Source organism: Stenella coeruleoalba, assembly GCF_951394435.1.
Source record: "Stenella coeruleoalba genome assembly, chromosome: 1".
Lineage (NCBI taxonomy): Eukaryota > Metazoa > Chordata > Mammalia > Artiodactyla > Delphinidae > Stenella > Stenella coeruleoalba.
This window is the reverse complement of record NC_137169.1, coordinates 76,898,525-76,917,338: the sequence shown is the minus strand read 5'-3', so window position 1 is coordinate 76,917,338 and position 18,814 is coordinate 76,898,525.

Sequence of the window (18,814 nt, the reverse complement as noted above, 5' to 3'; positions counted from 1 at the left end):
TTATTAAAATGCTTTTAGAATTAGGTTACTTCATACATTTTGCTTGTTATTGCTCTTAGCAGGTTATGTCCTCTGAAAGTCCCCCTGTTGGTGGTGGGATTGATGGGACAGTACTGAGGTCTCTTGGATTAACCACATGTGACACAGTAGCTGCAAAATAACACCTCTTCCTCCATTTTCCTAGGGCAAGTTTAAATCTCAAGTCTTAAAAATAAAGAAATAATGTCAAAGCCCTGAAAATTATATAAAAGCCCAAATCTCTTTGGGGCTTTAAATAATAATAACAAAAAAGTTTATAAATTTTATTATTCATAGAGCACTGTTCTTGACTCTTCACATGCACCTTCTGTGACTACCATACATGATCCACTGTGCCCAAACATCATCACGGTAACACAGAAATCAATGCTTCCTATATTCTCAACCTTCCACTTATAGTCTTTATATCATATATACATCAGTCTCCTATTTCATAAAATGAGCTAAAATATATACAGAAATAGAGACTGTAAGATTTATTAAGAAAAGCCCATGGAGAGGTGCTAATTTTCTCCACCAGATTGCACTGAAGGAAATTTATGTGTCATTTCCTGCAAGTTTTTATACAATGACTGTGTTTCCTGTATGTTGATTTCTTCACAGTGCCCTAAATATTCCACATAATCCCTTAGATACCTTGAAATTATTTTATCTATAGACAACCATTGATTTATGGACATTAAACATGAGATTTTTGAGCTCTAAGTTACACTGGAATTGGTAATTACAGGGAAATGTGAATAGTGAGGAGGAAAGGTTTAAACATATATGGAGTTGAACCTAGCTGACAAATTTATGGAAATAATTTTGAAATAAGTACATTCATTCATTCAATATTTATTCAACACATATTTATTGAGTGTTTACTATTATTGAGTATTGAATGCCAGGCACTATGTTAGCTATTGAAATTCAGCAGTAAGAGAAACAGACATGGTGCCTGACTTTATGAGTTCAGGACATTGGCCTCTGAAGCAGGAAGACCAAGTTCTTGAATTATTTAAAGAAACATTGCTGGACTCCATTACTATAGAATTCTGAAAGTCTAATCTAAATGTGCAGCAAGGAGCACTAAGGAAGGGCCATATAAGAGGTGTGTTTCAAATGAATGGCTAAGAAAATTATACAAAGTTTGAGCTAAAAAGCACCTTGAAGATCAAACATCTCAGCCTTCTCATCAACCGAAATGAAATTCCTGTTTATATTCACACCAGTGGTTAATGGCTGAATGGAGTTCAGAACCCATATCTATTGACATCCAGGAAAGTACCTATCACATGAGTGCTCTTTGAATATTTTTATAATAAAATTCCACTCCTGAACGTACAAGAAAGGAGGCGTTATGCATTGAATTGTGCCCCCCACTCCAATTCATATGTTGACATCTTAACCTCCTCCAGTACCTTAGAATGTGACTTTTTTTGGAAATAGTCATTGCAGATATAATTAGTTAAATTAAGATGAAGTCATGCTGGTATGGGGTGGGCCCCTAATCCAATATGGCGGGTGTCCTTGGATAAGGAAAAAATTTGGCATGTGACAGTATACACACACAGGAAGAATGCCATGTAAAAACAGGAGTTACACTGTCAAAAACCAAGGAACTACCAGAAGCAAAGAAAGAGGCCTGAGCCAGATACTTCCCTAGTGCCTTCAGAGGAAGCACAAATTTGCTGACTCTTTGATCTCAGATTTATAGCCTCCAAAACTGAGACAACAAATTTTTGTTGGTTAAGTCATAGTTTGTAATGCTTCCTTACATAAATTCGAGGAAACTAACATACAGGGCAATTCCATTCGAGGTTTACTCAGTTTGCATTTTCATTCATTTACTTATTCAGCAATAAATAAATAAATATTTATTGAGCACCTGCTATGTGCCAAGCACTGCACAAAACATTGGGCATACAAAGATGAATAAGACCTAATCGTTACCCTAAAAAAAGACAGATGAATATTCCAAAGTGTTAAATATTTATATTGTTGGGTTCCTCCCATCCCAATCTGGGATCCACTTCCATCTGTGTTGTTCTTTCCCAATAAGTATGATTGATTCCTCCAGTTGACACTGAAAAACTAGATTCCACTTCTATCTTGGGCCCAGCCTCTTCCCTGGAAATATATGAAACTGTTGCTTCCCAGGAGTAGTAACTCTCTCCAGTCAGTGAGTCATGGCCTGGGGGTGGAATCCAGGCCAGTGACAGTCCCTTAGCGTGCTGTTAAAAACCAAGCAACTCAAATCCACCCACCAGAGGAGTGCAGGGAGGCCAGCGCTGAGTCCCTGTCATGCTTTATCAGGGCTATAAAGTAAGTATTTAAAATTTTAATGTTTTCCAATGAAATATACAAAAGTGGATTATTTCGCAGTTTATCAGCGTTACCCTTCTGTGGCAAAGGGAACAGACAATAAAATTGCTCAAAGGAGGCTTCAAAACTGCTTCCTGCCATTCGATTGCAACTTTAAAGAGGACTACAAACAAGGCCCCCAGTAGGCCCCTGGCCGGCTCTGCGCTGCCACTCCTGAGAGCATGTGTGGATTCCTGCGGCTAATGTCGCTGGACTGGAGCCCTCCTCACCCTCGCGGGGACCACACGGCTGTGTCTGTGACAACCAGAGCCAGAGGAATTTCAGGAGCTCTGGCCGCAGAACCAACAGTGGTGCAAGTCATCATGCAGTTGTCCCTGTTTCAGTTACCTGTCGCCTGTCTCCATTTTCCAGTAACCATCTACCTAAAGTCTTCCTGTCCCCACTGACACAGCAGCCACTTTCATGCAGAGGACAGTAAGAATGAATTAAGAGGAATACAAGATTAGGCAAAGGTTATAGTCAGCCTTCAGTCCTTTCTCTTTCTGAGGTCGTTAGGGGTCCCACATATGCGCTGCAGGAAGGGAGGGAAACAATCCTGCTTCTCCTAAATTGTGAGGAGCATCCACACTATATGTTTCTAGAAATCCCACCAGAAAAAAGCCTGAAGGATGAACTTTTAAGTAAATTTATGAGGATCTAATTGTCCATGGTTTCTAGTACAGTTGCAATTTTTAAATTTTATTATTTTTTATTTTTTTGCGGCATGCGGGCCTCTCACTGTTGTGGTCTCTCCCGTTGCGGAGCACAGGCTCCGGACGCGCAGGCTCAGCGGCCATGGCTCATGGGCCCAGCCGCTCTGCGGCATGTGGGATCTTCCCAGACCAGGGCACGAACCCGTGTCCCCTGCATTGGCAGGCGGACTCTCAACAACTGCGCCACCAGGGAAGCCCCAACAGTTGCTATTTTTTACTCGAGGCCAACTCCCTTTAAATCTCACCTTTTTCTCTAGAAAAATAAAATATAGGCTCATCATGTCCAGAGTATCCCTTTTAGATGGCAGAGAATGAGCCAAGAGGTCTAACGCACCCAAGATCTCTTTAGGGCCTCTTGGTCCTTTTGCATTTTTGTTTTATTGTCTCTTCTCAGATGCAAGAGAACACAATGGGAAGCTGAAATACTTCCCCCCATGGGTTTATATAGGACTTCCTGGAATTAAGCCTCTGCCACGGTGGATACCATCCTCTCACCTGCTAGTCTATGTATGGCACTGGGAGCATCTACAACTGCACCTAGAGAGTAGGTGACCCTAAACAAAATACAGAGAAAAATCCAATTTCCAGCAAATGGCCAAGATCACAGAGAGAGAAGAAAATTAAGGAAAAGATTATTGTTCGAGTTATGTATTCATTCACTTATTTATTCAAAAGCATTTATTGAGCACCTACTATGTGTTGGGTTTACATTACTCTGGGGATGATGTAATGTTGCAAAAAAACAGACATATTTATCATCCCTACAGAGCTCACAGTTTGTTGAGGAGGCATCCATCAAATAATGATGTAAATAAATTAATTAAAAGTACAGGTATAACTGCTGTAAAGGATAATTATTAGTGCTATGTGGGCATAACATGAGTCAGTTTCACCTAGTCTGGGGTGGAAGTAGTGGCGAGAGGGTCTCAAAGAAGGCTTGCCTGAAAAAGTAATTATTGAACTAAGATTTAAAGAAATGGTAAGAATCAATTAAACAGCTAGATTGGAGGTGGGGATGGGAATGGGGTAGGGAGCATTCCAAGCAGAGGGTAGAAAGAGGTCAAACATTCTTTGTCAAAGGAAGAAGGGCACATTTAAGGAACTTACCTGAACCCCTGGAGAGAAAGGTGTGAAATGGAGCTGGTGTGGTTGGTAGGAGGCAGCCAGCCCATGCAGGGCTTGGCAGATCCTATTAAAGCTTTGGAAGTGACCCAAAGAGCAAGGCAGAGCCACTGAAAGGTTTAAAGCAGGGAGAGTAACATGAGGAGAGAACCATTGTCCCTGCTAAAATCAGGTGGAATTAGCTGCAACCTACGAAAACTTCATGCTACCCCCTTACTCCACTCCCAGCCCAGAGCCACATATACTAGAAACCCCAAATAGTCCCAGTTTTCCATGGGATTCCTAAAGCTCAAACCAATTTTATCTTCTTGCACATTGAATAGACAACTTCATATTCCCCAACAAAAGGTATGGCAAATCGCTATTTAAAAATGCAGCAGTTTGGATTGTACACCTAGCAGAGATTAGCAACTCATAATAGATTTAGAAAACAAAATGCTCCATTTGGAATGTCTCAGCAGAGCCACCTGCTAAGAGAACACATAAAACTTTTTCAATATATTTCTGTATTACCTTTAATTTGCTTCAATATCTATCCCCAGCTTCTAACACAGTATATACTCTAGGCTATCAAAAATTATCAAAAGTGATCGTAATATAATTTAAGTTGTTTACTTTCAGAAATAACGAGCTGATTCATAACAACAGAGCAATAACCACACTTCCATGTTACTGGCCAAGAAAACCTGGCTATTACCCAAATTTGGGTAAATCACACCACAAAACACATGTTAATTTTGGCTGCCCCTCCTTACTTAACGAAATGTTTATTTCAAATTATCTGAGCTCCCTGCATCATTTTCTGTGCTCTTCAATACACTGTGGATGGAGGGTTCTTTTCAAAACTTGAATTTGCTCATGCCATTTTGCCTGCTTCAAAGCCTTCACTGGCTTTCCACTGTTCTAGGGCTGAAGGCCAAACTCTGAAACAGAGCCACGTACAAGGCCCTGTGTAGCTCAGAGCCCCATAGTCTGCAGCCTCACCTAATACCATGCTCCTGATCACCTTCTGTGCCTGGCACTCCATTTGAGGGAAACAGTTCTGTGAACAAGATTCAGCCCCTGTCCTCAAGATGAGTATGGTCCGATGAGAGAAGTTAAATTACAATACATGGATTCCATTAATGCTACGTAAAGGGGCAACTTTTTACAGAGTAAATGCAGGATGCTAGCAGAACACACGTGACCAACACTTAAGCCAGGTTCAGAGAATCTGGGAAGTTTTTTCTGGATTTGGCCTCATCTAACGCGTAGCTTCAGAAGTGAAGACCAACACTACTTAAAGCTTCATTATATACACTTTTTCTCTCTCTCTCTCTCTCTTCTATGGTGTAATCTTGTTTCCCAAATTATATTGCGAACTCCTTAAAGGCAAAGACCGTGACACTTACATATCCTGAACATTGTCCATATAGTGCTGACCACGTGGTATGTGTTTGTAAATGCATGTTGACCAATTAATAGGACAGTAAATCCTTACAGTGTGTGGGGAAAGGGAAGGAGTGGTAAAAGTGCTGGATCCACCAAGTCAACTAGGAATGAAAAGCATGGCTATGTGGAATAGGCTGGCACAAAGACAAAGCTTTCTTGGTACTTAATTTTTTTTTCATTTAAACAGTGATAATGGTACAATGACTATATGATTTCCTTGGCAGGTAGGAGCCAGAAAAAGACCTCACTAACTCACACTAATGAGAGGGAGGCCCATTGCAGTCTGACTGAGGTTGCTGTTAGTAATTGATTTTCTATTTTTAAAATATGTGATTAGCTCGCTTTCGCCAACATACACACAAGTTGACTGTAACACAGAATACACTTTGTTCTTTCATTTTGTCGTGCAGTTGCATTTTAATTATTTATGATAATACTTAATAGTATATTCGTAAGTGTCCTGTAGTGTGGCATGTAAAAATAATGAAGTCCTAGTAATATGAGAACATGATAGAGCTCTCAGCTATTAAATCTTTGCTGAGAAGTGAAGTGAAACTGCAGGGTTCTTTGTGAGAACTGGGGGTTTGCAGATTAGGGAAGTGAAAATTAGCAAAGTTTTTCTAAATTACATTTATGAAGTATATGTATGGTGATATTTTAAAATGCATTGAATATGACTAATATGTTTGAATAGGACAAATATGTTAAGACACATGTTTCATGTGGGCTACTTAGTAGATATTAAAACTTAAAAAAAAAAAAAACAGGCCTCAGCTGGTTTTCTACTTGTTCGCATACTTTTTTATATACTTTATTTTTATTTCTGACTCCCACAAAACACATTTTATCTCGATTATTAAGAATAATTTGAGCATGTGAAGGTTTTTTAAATTTCAAATTAATTTTTCTTATGGTTATGGATGGAATTATAATCATTTCCTGAGGAAAAAATAAGATTAATGTTTTAAAAGTTTATAAGACGACTTCATATTTTTGCTATTGGTCTATTTTACATAGTTTTTTACTTAAATATTCTGTTACATCCAACTTTCCAATTCTAAATTCCAGAAATAAATTTTACAAGATTCAGTTGAATAAACGTCTGCCAGAAGACTCTACTAAATTCTAACTCCAAATACTCCCCCTACCCCCGCCAAAAAGGGCCCTCATTCTCTGCAGCAGGGTCTTCGTTCTTTTTTTTTTTTAATAAATTTATTTATTTAATTTATTTGGCTGCATTGGGTCTTCTTTGCTGATGCGGGCTTTCTCTGGTTGTGGCAACAGGGGCTACTCTTTGTTGCGGTGCGCGGGCTTCTCATTGCAGTGGTTCTCTTGTTGCAGAGCACGGGCTCTAGGTTGTGGCTCAAGGGCTCTAGAGTTCAGGCTCAGTAGTTGTGGTGCACGGGCTTAGTTGCTCCGAGGCATGTGGGATCTTCCCGGACCGGGGATTGAACCCGTGTCCCCTGCTTTGGCAGGTGGATTCTTAACCACTGGGCCACCAGGGAAGTCCCAGTGTCTTCATTCTTTTCTACCATTTTAGAAGCGTTTGCCCAGTTCCTTTGTCCTGGTAATTGAAAATGTTTCCCAATCCTTTTAGGCCTTTCTTTTCAGACCATCTCTTCCCTTTCTTTGAACAGTTCCTCTTCATTTCCTTCCAGTTTTGTCCTCATTCCCCTGATCTCTCACAACTCATCCCTCGTTCTCTTTAAAACCCTTGTTGGCACCAAGTTCTTATCCTAGTTGGCCCTATTCCCTCACCCACCAATTTTATGAGTTCTTTTTTTCTCACCTTGTACCACACTCACAGAAGACTGAAATAAGGGTTTTGTCCTATTACTAAAATATAGAGAATATCTGTATTGGGGTTGTACATCCCAAGTGGCCAATTTTTATTGTAGAGTTGCATAGTTACTTTAAGTTTATTAGTGAGAGAATAAGAATTGAATGCTCATAATAAGAACAATCATGGAAAGTATGTTCTATTATATTCTTATAAAAATGAAAGTTCAGAGATAAAGGAGTTCATCTCTGTTTTAAGGACTAATAGCTAAGGCAAGTTTGCAAATAAATATCCAAATTATTAGCCTGAAAGAATATTTTGGCAACTCATCTTCTATTTATGTATTTTGTTTGTAAAATGAAGAGAATATATATAAATTTATTTATATATACAAATAGTTGATAATGACATATCAAATACTTGAAATGACTTATTTGAAAAGTTTGTTGTAAGCATTTATGATACTTCTCATGAACAGGGAAAAGATATTCAAGGCATGATGTCTAAAGAACATGGCTAACATAGACAACTTAGAAAATATGACATATCAGGTTTCCCAAGAGGAGTCTCAGGGTCCCAGGTCAATGGATAATTCTTATAGGTAGAGAATCCAAGGTGATCTATACTTGGGAGAGTTTTCAAGAAGTTTGGTGATGGTTGTAGTTCCTCTATCATCATACCTGCAATCAGGACAGGTGTTCTGTGCCCAGGGAGAGACACTGGCCAGAATAAAGTAGAGCAGATGCAGATTCAGGGCTAAGCTATCTCAGAATGGGAATTTTCAAGACAGCAGGCAGAAACTAACAAAGAAGTCAGTTGAAGAACTTAAGCACATGAGGAAAAGCATTAAAGCAGTAGCTCAGGAGTGGTCATTATAGGAGCACTGGATCCTTATTCTAATTAGTAGCACACAAAACATAGCGGCACAGTTGTTAGGGCTGGAATGATCAGATTCCACTGCACTGGGGCTGTGAGAGAAAAAAATATTGCCAACTCTGAATCCGGATTGCTTTGAGAAGCATGGTGAGTGCCACCCCTCAGGAAAAGTAACTAAGAAACACAGCTAGATAAGAGAATCAGAAGCTGAACAGCAGTGATTTCCAAAGCGAAATATCTATGTCTATGTATGTATCCATTTATGTACACAAATAAATATGCATTTTTAACATCTTTATTGGAGTATAATTGCTTTACAATGGTGTGTTAGTTTCTGCTTTATAACAAAGTGAATCAGCTATAAATATACATATATCCCCATATCTCCTCCCTCTTGTGTCTCCCTCCCACCCTCCCTATTCCACCCCTCTAGGTGGTCACAAAGGACTGAGCTGATCTCCAAAGAATGCTCAACATCACTAATCATTAGAAAAATGCAAATCAAAACTACAATGAGGTATCACCTCACACCAGTCAGAATGGCCAGCAGTTTTGGATAAGTATGCACGTATACCAGTACAACACAGCTACTCTCCATCTTGCATCAGAGAAATTTGTGACATAAAAGGTCTAGGCTAATGTGTAGAAATATGACTCCTTTATTTACTCCAAATGCACCCAGACACCTGTGAAAATTGACATATTCCACAGTCTAGTGCTGTCCAATTTCAAAGCACACTAAGTACATACTACAGCACAAAGGGAGGAAATGCTTTTTTGAAGACTTCCATTTCTAGCAATGACAGACTAGCTAGCTTGAAAACTCTCCCAGCAATGAAACATCCAGAAATTTTAGAAAAAATTATATCACACATTTTTTAATGCATAGGCCAGATCACAAGGAAGTAAGGGAAAACCACATGGTTCAAAAATAGATAGGAGGGCTTCCCTGGTGGCACAGTGGTTGAGAGTCTTCCTGCCGATGCAGGGGACACGGGTTCGTGCCCCGGTCTGGGAGGATCCCACATGCTGTGGAGCAGCTGGGCCCATGAGCCATAGCCACTGAGACTGCACATCCGGAGCCTGTGCTCCGCAACAGGAGAGGCCATAACAGTGAGAGGCCCGTGTACCACAAAAAAAAAAAAAAAAAGATAAGAAATTGACCATCAGTGCAGTGAGCTGGAGCTGATACTTCAATGCTAGCAGGAAGGGGTACTAGTCTCAGAAACCAAGGAATAAAGAGAAATACCTAGAAGTCCTAATAAGGGTCAGAGTCATAACTCAGACCCCATTTATAAATCTGGAACCAGACAGCATAAATTTTAAAATCCTACCCACTGATATAGGAAAATGACAAATATGCTTTTCTGTATAAATATAAACTCTTATGTAGTAAAAGTACATATTATACTTTAGACTTTTAACCTAATGTTTTTCTTCAGGCAGGGGTGCTTTCAAATTTATACTATCAATGTGAGCAAGGACCCCTTCACAATAAGAAATTTACATGTCATAGACCAGATCTGGGATTCTGTGTACAAGCAAACACAAAAACATTTATGGAGGGATAGACCCACAACATGCTGAATGTAATTCTCATAGATAAATTTCTATTCAAAATAAGCTCACAATTTAGAATTTACAAAGAATTTCACATTAGAAAACAATTCATCATAAACAATAGTAATCACACATAGGAAACAGGATTATACAGTCTACCTTCACATAAGAAATGTAGATACTGTAAAATAATTGTGTTTAAAATAACTAAATATTTTAAAAGGCAATGAAACCATGATAAAAGAATACAATACTATAAGAAAGACTAGTCAGCTATTGAAAGGAAAGAAATAGAACATATAAAAAATTTAAATATAATCATTTAAAATATAAAACTAATGATCTAGTCAAACAAAAGATTAGATCTAGCTAAAGAGAGAATTAGGAAACAGGAAGATAGATCTTCAGAAATTGTAATGTAGCATAGAAAGATAAAGAGAAGGATAATATGGAGGAGAGTTTAAGAGACATAGAGGATCAAATTTAAAAAGTCAAATTTAAAAAGTCAAACATGTATTCCAAAGGAGTCCAGAAGAAAAGAACAGAGGGAATGGACAATATGATGAAATAAAATGAAATAAAATATGAAATAGTTGAGAAATTCTTCCAAAATTGATATGAATTGTCAGATTCAAGAAGTACTAGTAGTCTCAAACATGATAAATATAATTCAGTCCACACTTAGACACATCATAGTGAAATTTCAGAACACCAAATTTTTTACAAAGCTTCTGAAATCAGCCAAAGAGAAGAAAAACACTGAAAGAATAAAATTATAATAACAGCAGAATTATCAATAGCAATACTAAAAATCAAAAGATAATGGAGTAATGCTTTCAGTATGTTAAAACCAAACAGCCATCAACTAGAACTGTACGCTTTTGTAATCACCCCACAGAGATGGATGGGCTCTCCCCTCAAAATTTAGCTCAGATATGACTGGTGATGCCATACATACACAGAAAGGGTATGAAAAGTATGATAAGTGTTATTAATCATAGAATGAGGCTTTATGGAGAAAGCAGACTCCCAAGCCACTCTGAAAATGGCTTGAGAGAGGAGGGTAAGGTGACTGTCTTATGATGGTTATGTAGTTAGAGGGTGAGGTGTGGATTTCCTTGCATGATCCCAGGCTTGCATGGTTTGAACTTTCTGCCACCACCAAAGAAGAGTGCCTAGGTAGCCAGGTAAATGTGTATTGTGTCCCTTTGAAAGTGAAGGCAAACTATGACTGAGAGCCTGTTGAAACAGGCACAGAATAGACTTAGCTGAATCCATGATTGAAAAGGACTTATCAGTTGCTGATTGTATAGAGTCAGTAATTTCAGTAATATTGAATATGAGGACCACAGCATTAAATCCAAAATAAGGTGCTATTCATTCTTTCCAGGTTAAAAACAGACTAAATTGGCTTTTTAAATAGAAAAACTGTGGCCTTTTCTCTAAATAGGGCTTGTGTAATAGGTTTCAATCCTTGAAAGCCCTATTTTAATTTATATTGCGTGTGTTAACTGTTTTAATCAGGGGCAGGAAGGTGAGGATGTCTCTTAGGTCTTTTTGTAAAGCCAACTGAAAGTACCAAAGACTTAATTTTAATTTATTATCATTGAGTCAGATTATTTGGCCCATTATGGGATATTTTAGGGCAATAAGTGGTATGACTAGGGGAGATTTAGGCAAAGCAATAGTTCCAGTGGTTAAGATGTGACATACAAGTTAGTTCTCTCTTTTATGTTCAATAAATCCTCTAAGATTAAAGGTGGTATTGTGTTTAAATTTAGTGGAATATTCAAGTATAACTGTAATTTGAGCCCCAGTAGTGATTTAGGCCACGAAAATTTGCCAATTGATATATCTCGGCAGATGTTAAAGTTAATTCAGAACCTATACTACAGAGGCACACAAACCAATCTTTTGTCTTTTGGTTGCATAATTTCTTTTAGTAACTTTGGATTTCTAAATGGGTCAACATATGGGACTTTGTGTCAGCTCTTTGTTTCTGTACCATATATTCAGGATTTTTAAATGTATTTATTTGTTTTGTGGCTACTATATATACTCTGTGGAGGTCCTCTCCATCCTGCTCATATTGATAAGTTTCTTCCTCCAGACAGTTTTATGTTAGTACCAGCAGGGTTCAGGTTTTCCCTCATGGTAACAGTTGAATTAACCATTTGGTTGTGCCACAGTGTTGTCATAGGTGTTATCCCTATAACCCTGAGCATCAGGATATTTTTTTGATGACTGAGGCATAGTTAGCAGCAGTGGCAAAGGCATTTTTTAGGGTCTTAGTGAAACATCTGTTCTCAGGAGTGTGGACCTCAACATGACACATGGTGAATATTCTTCCCCCCTACAGGTGGTTACCCAATGGGCCTGTGTACTGCACAGGGCATCAGTCTTTCCCTTGAGAGCGTTCTAGAATGTAAGCCAATACCTGGTTGAGACACAAACCCCAAAGTCACAAGGTAAGAGTTGTTCCCTTTATGCTAGCATCAGTCATGGCTTATACTGGAATCAAGGCAGACAATTCAATCTGAGACATTCAGATAGGCCCCTGCTAAGCACACAACCCAGTGCCACTTTATGGAAGACCCCAACCCCATATGCCTGTCCTTAAATGCCAGTTATCAAAACCTTCAACTTAGGTATAGGAGAACTCAGCAAATGCAGTACAAAGGAGCACAGTTCAAAGTGCAAGCTTGCCAGCAAGCAGCTACACAACTAAAGGGATGTTCTAGTCAGAAGGCAGCAGTGATGTTCAGCAAGAAAAGAAAAATCCCTGGTGGTGGAAGTCATTGCCTAGATACCCTGCTTACTGCACTGATTATTGTGTCACTCCTCAAAGACAGAATGGATCCACTCCCACCTTAAATTTAGTTCAGATGTTGAAACTAATAATGTCACATATACACCAAGAGGATATGGAATGCTTTATTACTCACATAATGAGGCTTTCTGGAGAAAGCAGGGCAGGTTACCAAGCTGGTCCAAACGTGGCTTGAGAGCAGGGAGTGGTAAATGGCTTGGGGTTTATGGTGGTTATGGGCTTGATTTGGCATCAGAGTTCTCTTGCATGGAGCTCGTTTGCATGGTTTGAGCTTCTTATTGTCTCCAAAAGAGGGAGCACCCAGGGTTGCTTATTAGCTGTCCCAGATGTGTAGCAGAAAGAAAGGGGCAAGTGGTGGGGCTTGAAAGGGGTCAGTAGTCAAGCGTCAAATATGGGCCCAAACTCTTTATTACGTATGCTTACTTAACTATGATTTAAGAGTGGAGGTAAGGTAAAATATTCCTATGAAACAAAAGCTGAGTTTATCTTAAGTAGAATCTCAGTGTAGGAATGACTGAAGGATATACTTCAAATCAAACCTAAGGAAGGTCAGAAGTAAGGTCTGAGATATATCATGGAATGGTGAGCCAAAAAAAAAAAAAAGGGTAATGGCAGAATCTATGATGACAGCCAGCTCTTTCCCAGTCCACTGAAGTTGTTTAAACTCATTAACTTATAACATTTACATTTTAATTGCTGACATTGTAACAGTGTACAAGGTAAAGAGTGTCCCAGACCTCATGGACTTTACCTTCTCCTGGAGAAAAGAAGGCTAAGTTCACACAGCTGGCTGCCCCTGCTGCTTCTGCGAGTTCTTGTGGCCCCAGCACCACATTCTGTTGGTTCCTGTTCTTTGATCTCACAGGCTGTTCACCTCGGGTGCTGGTACACATCTACTACTCTGCTACTTCTCACAAAGCAAAGTGTGCTGGGGATTAAGTTCACAGAGCCTGAGGCTTTTTACCCTGAACCAGAAAGCTGAGAGAGCACCTTATGTCCTGAAACAACCACCTTAAGCTGACATTCAAGACTTTGGTAATATCTTGAAGGCATTGAAACATCTATGTATGAACAAGAAACTTCCTAATGAAACAATTTAAAATTAACTATTTCTCATTTTGTTCTCCCAAAGAACTTTTTTCTACCTCTCCTTTAGCCTTTTTTCCAATCTATTGGAATTATGATTCATTGTATCCTTGGCCAGCCACTAAATCATAATCCTAAAGAACATGATTCCTGAGTTTAGAAGATCTAAACTTGATTCCTTCTTTATTGTCTATAAAGACAATAATAACTTTGATCTTAGGCAAACTTACTTAATTTTTCTGAGCCACAGATTCCTTATCTACAAAATGGGAACACTGATGGTACTTAATCACTTAGTGTAGGGAGGATTAAAAGTGACACAGCCTGTTTGAGTTTCACTCAAAGCTTGGCACAAATGACAAAAGTAATGGCAGCAAATATTATTGACCTGTTTCCTCCACTAAAATGTCAGCCTTTTAAGGTGAGAGAATGTCTCTCGATCTGCCTGTTAAGTCAACATCACCTAGCATTGTGCTGTGTGTGTGGCCATATATATGGCTCAATCAAATTAACATTTATTTTTAAATTCATTAAATTTAAGTTCAAATCGAATCCTACCACTGACTGGATTTATTTTCTCTCTGCTTCACATGCCCTTTTTTCTTTATCTCAATTTTTGTCTCTTCCAGTTTCTTTACCTTTTTGTCTTCTCAATCTCAAATGTTATGAAAGTCCCAAGAGATAGGTGAGAAAAATAAGATATAAAAAAACTTTTCATAAGGCAAAGCAGTCATGGAATATAAATGAAATTTAATTTCAGAACCACACTGGAATAAGGATGGCTAAGGCGTCAACTCACAACTCCTAGAGGTACAATCACAGTGCAGGTTTCTCCACCAGCTATCCAGAGGTGGGTGGGTTAGTGTGGAGGTGGGTCGTAGTGGAAAGGTAGTGAACTGTGGCACTCGCTCTCCAGTGAACATAGCAGTCCTTGTGTGACTGTTCTCCCAGGGTCTCGCAATGGTATCCCGAAGTACTGTCTCCCTGCTGATTTCTTGAGTATAAAACTAAAACTTCAAACTCCATCACAGTGACTACCATTAACTGATGAAATCAATTCAGCCAGCAGCACTACCTGCTGAAAACTGGCTTAGCAAAGACACAGAGGAAGGAATGGCAGTGTAGAACAGATGAAACAGAAAGATAGGGGACTGGGTTTTCTTTTCATTCTGTTTTTAGAAGCGTAAGTTCCATCAATGTGTCCTTTTACACTGCTCTGAACCACTGCTTCCCCAGCAACTGTGAACAGCCCCCTGCTGGGCCTCATTCCTTAACCTCACTAAGTGATTGCTGTTAATACTGTGGTTAATGGTTTCTGGAAAGATGATATCTATCAACATCTGAGTGTACACATTTGGGCCTAAATATTGAGAAATCGTAGGTATGTAAAGCAAAGCGTGGGTGTGTCTGCCTGTAGAAAGGAGTTCGTTAGGATTAATCTTTTACCGAGTGACTAATGCAAAGGGAACGAGGCCCTTTCCTCTCTGACTCGGCAGAGGTTTTGTCCAAGCTTTCAAACAGGTCTCTTTGGAATGCGCTGGTCACTTGTGAAGACTCTACTTAAGCATATGGAACTTAAAAACCTTGATTTTTTTTTTTAACTTTTGTATACTCTAGCAAGTTCCTGAAAATCAAATGGCAGAACCTAAGCAGAAGACTGACTGCCAAAACACATGCCCAGTTGGGGAAAAGTGCATGGGGAATCACCCAGCACGCTTCGAGAACTTCCAGCCCAGACTGGTAGAACTCTGTATTACCTTCTGTTCTGATGCCTGAGCTCTGCCAGACTTTTGTGTGAAAAAGCATCTTCGTGAAGCAGTACATTTGTTGTGTTGTACCTGTGAATCCTTTCCTTTCACCTTGGTTGCTGCTTTTAACTTGAGTGACATAACTTCCTCTCTTGGGCTACACTTACAGGAGAGACCAAAAGATACAAGGCAGGTGGGGGTATCAGGCAGACCTTCATAAGGGGGATATTTTTTTCTGCTAAAATTAGTATAAGACAATAGAAATTTTTTGTTCAAGTGCTGTAGTCAGCTACTAGAAGTCAAATTCTTTTTCAGGGTAATGTACTTGTTAGCCCCGTTAAAAAGGGGAAAAAATTGCTGGTTTATCAATAAAAGCATACTGAGCTGAATACCTACACAAAGAAATTTTCAGTATAATTTATGGCATTTCATCTTGTTGAACTGCATTTCAAGTAATTCACCCTGGCAGCTTTACTCTCAAAATGGAAACCTTTGTACTTTTCTTGACTTCATTACATAAAATGAGTTTGTGTTCAACTGTAGTCCATATATTTGATAATTTATCTGACTGGGTAAGGTTATTAGCAATTTAAGAAATAAACCCATTTGGATTTTCAGAGAGATAACAGAAACAGGAGATTGCTATGATGATCTCTTAAAAATTACAGTGTAACACACAAAAGTGAGATTTAAGTAACAAGATTTTCCATACACCAATAACACCAGGGAAATTCAAACTCAAATTCCCTCGATTAATTTCCAGGAATTAAGTGGTCAGTATTGAAGTCAATGGAAGATACATTTTACAAAGCTGAGAGGTCAATTCAATTCAGAAAAGCAGACCAAATGGCACACTATCTTTAGAGTTTCTGAGGCTAAAATTCATCCAGGTCAATTGGGTGAAAGATTTTGTAAGATTCTCCACTCTGGTCAGAGTAAAGTGAATAGTGATAGTTACAGCCAAAGGATTCTGAAGGTTTTCATGGATAGAATGTTAGACCTGTAAGGCCTTTGGAGATTCCTTAGTACAACCTCATAGTTTTTTGGATTATTTTTTGTTTTTTTGTTTTTTGCAGTACGCGGGCCTCTCACTGTTGTGGCCTCTCCCGTTGTGGAGCACAGGCTCCAGACGTGCAGGCTCAGCGGCCATGGCTCACGGGCCCAGCCGCTCCGCGGCATGTGGGATCTTCCCAGACTGGGGCATGAACCCGTGTCCCCTGCATCGGCAGGCGGACTCTCAACCACTGCGCCACCAGGGAAGCCACAACCTCATAGCTTTAAAAGGAGAAAATTGAGACTTGAGGAGATTAACTAGACCTCATCTGGTCTGTATAGGGACCCACACTCTACTTTTCAGATAGAGATCTTTTTAACTCTCCCATCATATTCTTTCAGGAATTAATGATTTTCTTGAGTTGGTTCCTTTTGATTTTATATTTTGTGATGGGAATAATAATAATTCTTGGTAAAATACTGATACAGAGAAGTTTCAAAATTGGTACTATTTTTAACTTTCATTTAGCCTCTTGTGATATTGCACAGGAGGCAGATAGCATTCATTTTATATTTGGATTCAACTTTTCAATTGACAAAACACTTGAATATCTCAGACTTGCCAATAATATAAACTACTTACTGTTTAACCCATTTACAGATAACTTATTAGGATGAGCAAGATTAAATGACTTTATGAAGATCACATAACCAGGCAATAAAGAATTAGGAACTTGAACCCAGGCCTTTTTTATTGTTTACACCACATAAGTTGTGGATGGATAACTAAGGTAAAGGGATCAACTTATAAAGTTCTTACTGAGGAGAAACTGAAGTGTTCCTTTGCTATCTTCTTGGAAGAATTTCACCTGAGGGCTAAGAGCATGAGATTTAGACTCAAACAGAAAGCCCACCTCTACCTTAAACTAGTCTGGGGACCTTGATTAAGTGATCTCCTTAAGTCCCGATTTTCTCATACGTTTACCCGTGATAATAATAACCATAGGTTTTATATAACTATTAAGTGGATAATATATGTAAAAACAGTGTGTCTCGTTGTTTGGCATACAATAAACACTGTATGCTGTTTATTCCATACTATTATTCTGAGTTATAATATCAGCAAAACATAGGTGATGTTTCTTTATTGTCATTAATATATGAAGATTTATATATATAATTTATTTATATATGTTTATATAGAGATAGAGTTAAGTTTATATGAGCTTCAGTAAACACTGTCAGTAATTATCCTTTATGTCTTTCAGAATGCAAGCCCCTTAAGAGCAAAAATAGATGTTCTGTCTTTGATGTAGAATATCAGCAATGACAAAGTCTGTCCAGCGATATATCCCCAGAACCCAGTATGTTTCTCAAAGAGAATAGGTGTTCAATAAACAGTTTTTATTGTTGAAGTAGAGTTTAGTATTGATTTTGAAACTAATACCTACCCTGGGCTGACTGGCTGGTTGTCTTGCTTATATTTGTTTATTTATGTACTTATTTATGTGTCTGGAGAGTGAGAAGAGATGTGTGAATTTGCTCTTTTGTCTTAAGGTCTCAATTCCCACATGCTGCTCATATGGTGAGCATCTTCCTCTGCAGTTGTTCCTGTGGTGTTTAAAGTTACAGTATGTGAATCTTAGAGCATGGTTTCTAGCTACTTGTCTAACAAGCTAACTATATTATCTGAAGCTCAGCAAAAGAAACTACCTAGTCCAGTGGTAAAGACAAAATTGGCTGAGTTAAACATACTGAGAAATGGTACCATACTCACAGTGCTTTTTGAAATTTTAGGGTTTTGATGATACACAATTTCTGGGACATCCTTAAAGGACTGTGATAAATGAAAATCCTACCAGTGGGTAGATCTTCGAGCAGGACACCTGGATACACACTGGAAGGAGAAATGGCCAGAGGTAAGAGTCTATATACATTCGTGGGCTGTGGCCAATGGTTTGGCTGGATTGTTAGAGACTTGGAAGGAACATGATTGGAAAATTAGCAACAAGGAAATTTGGGGAAGAGGTATGTGGGTAGGTTTCTCTGAATGGACAAACAATGTGAAGATATTTTTGTCCCATGTGAATATTCACCAAAGGGTGACTTTAGTAGAAGAGAATTTTATTAACCAAGTGGATAGGATGACCCATCCTGTGAATACCAATAAGTCTCTTTCCCCAGCCACCCCTGTCATTGCCCAAAGGACTCATGAACCAAGTGGCCATGGAGACAGTGGTTATACATGGGCTCAGCAACATAGACTTCCATTCACCAACACTGACCTGGC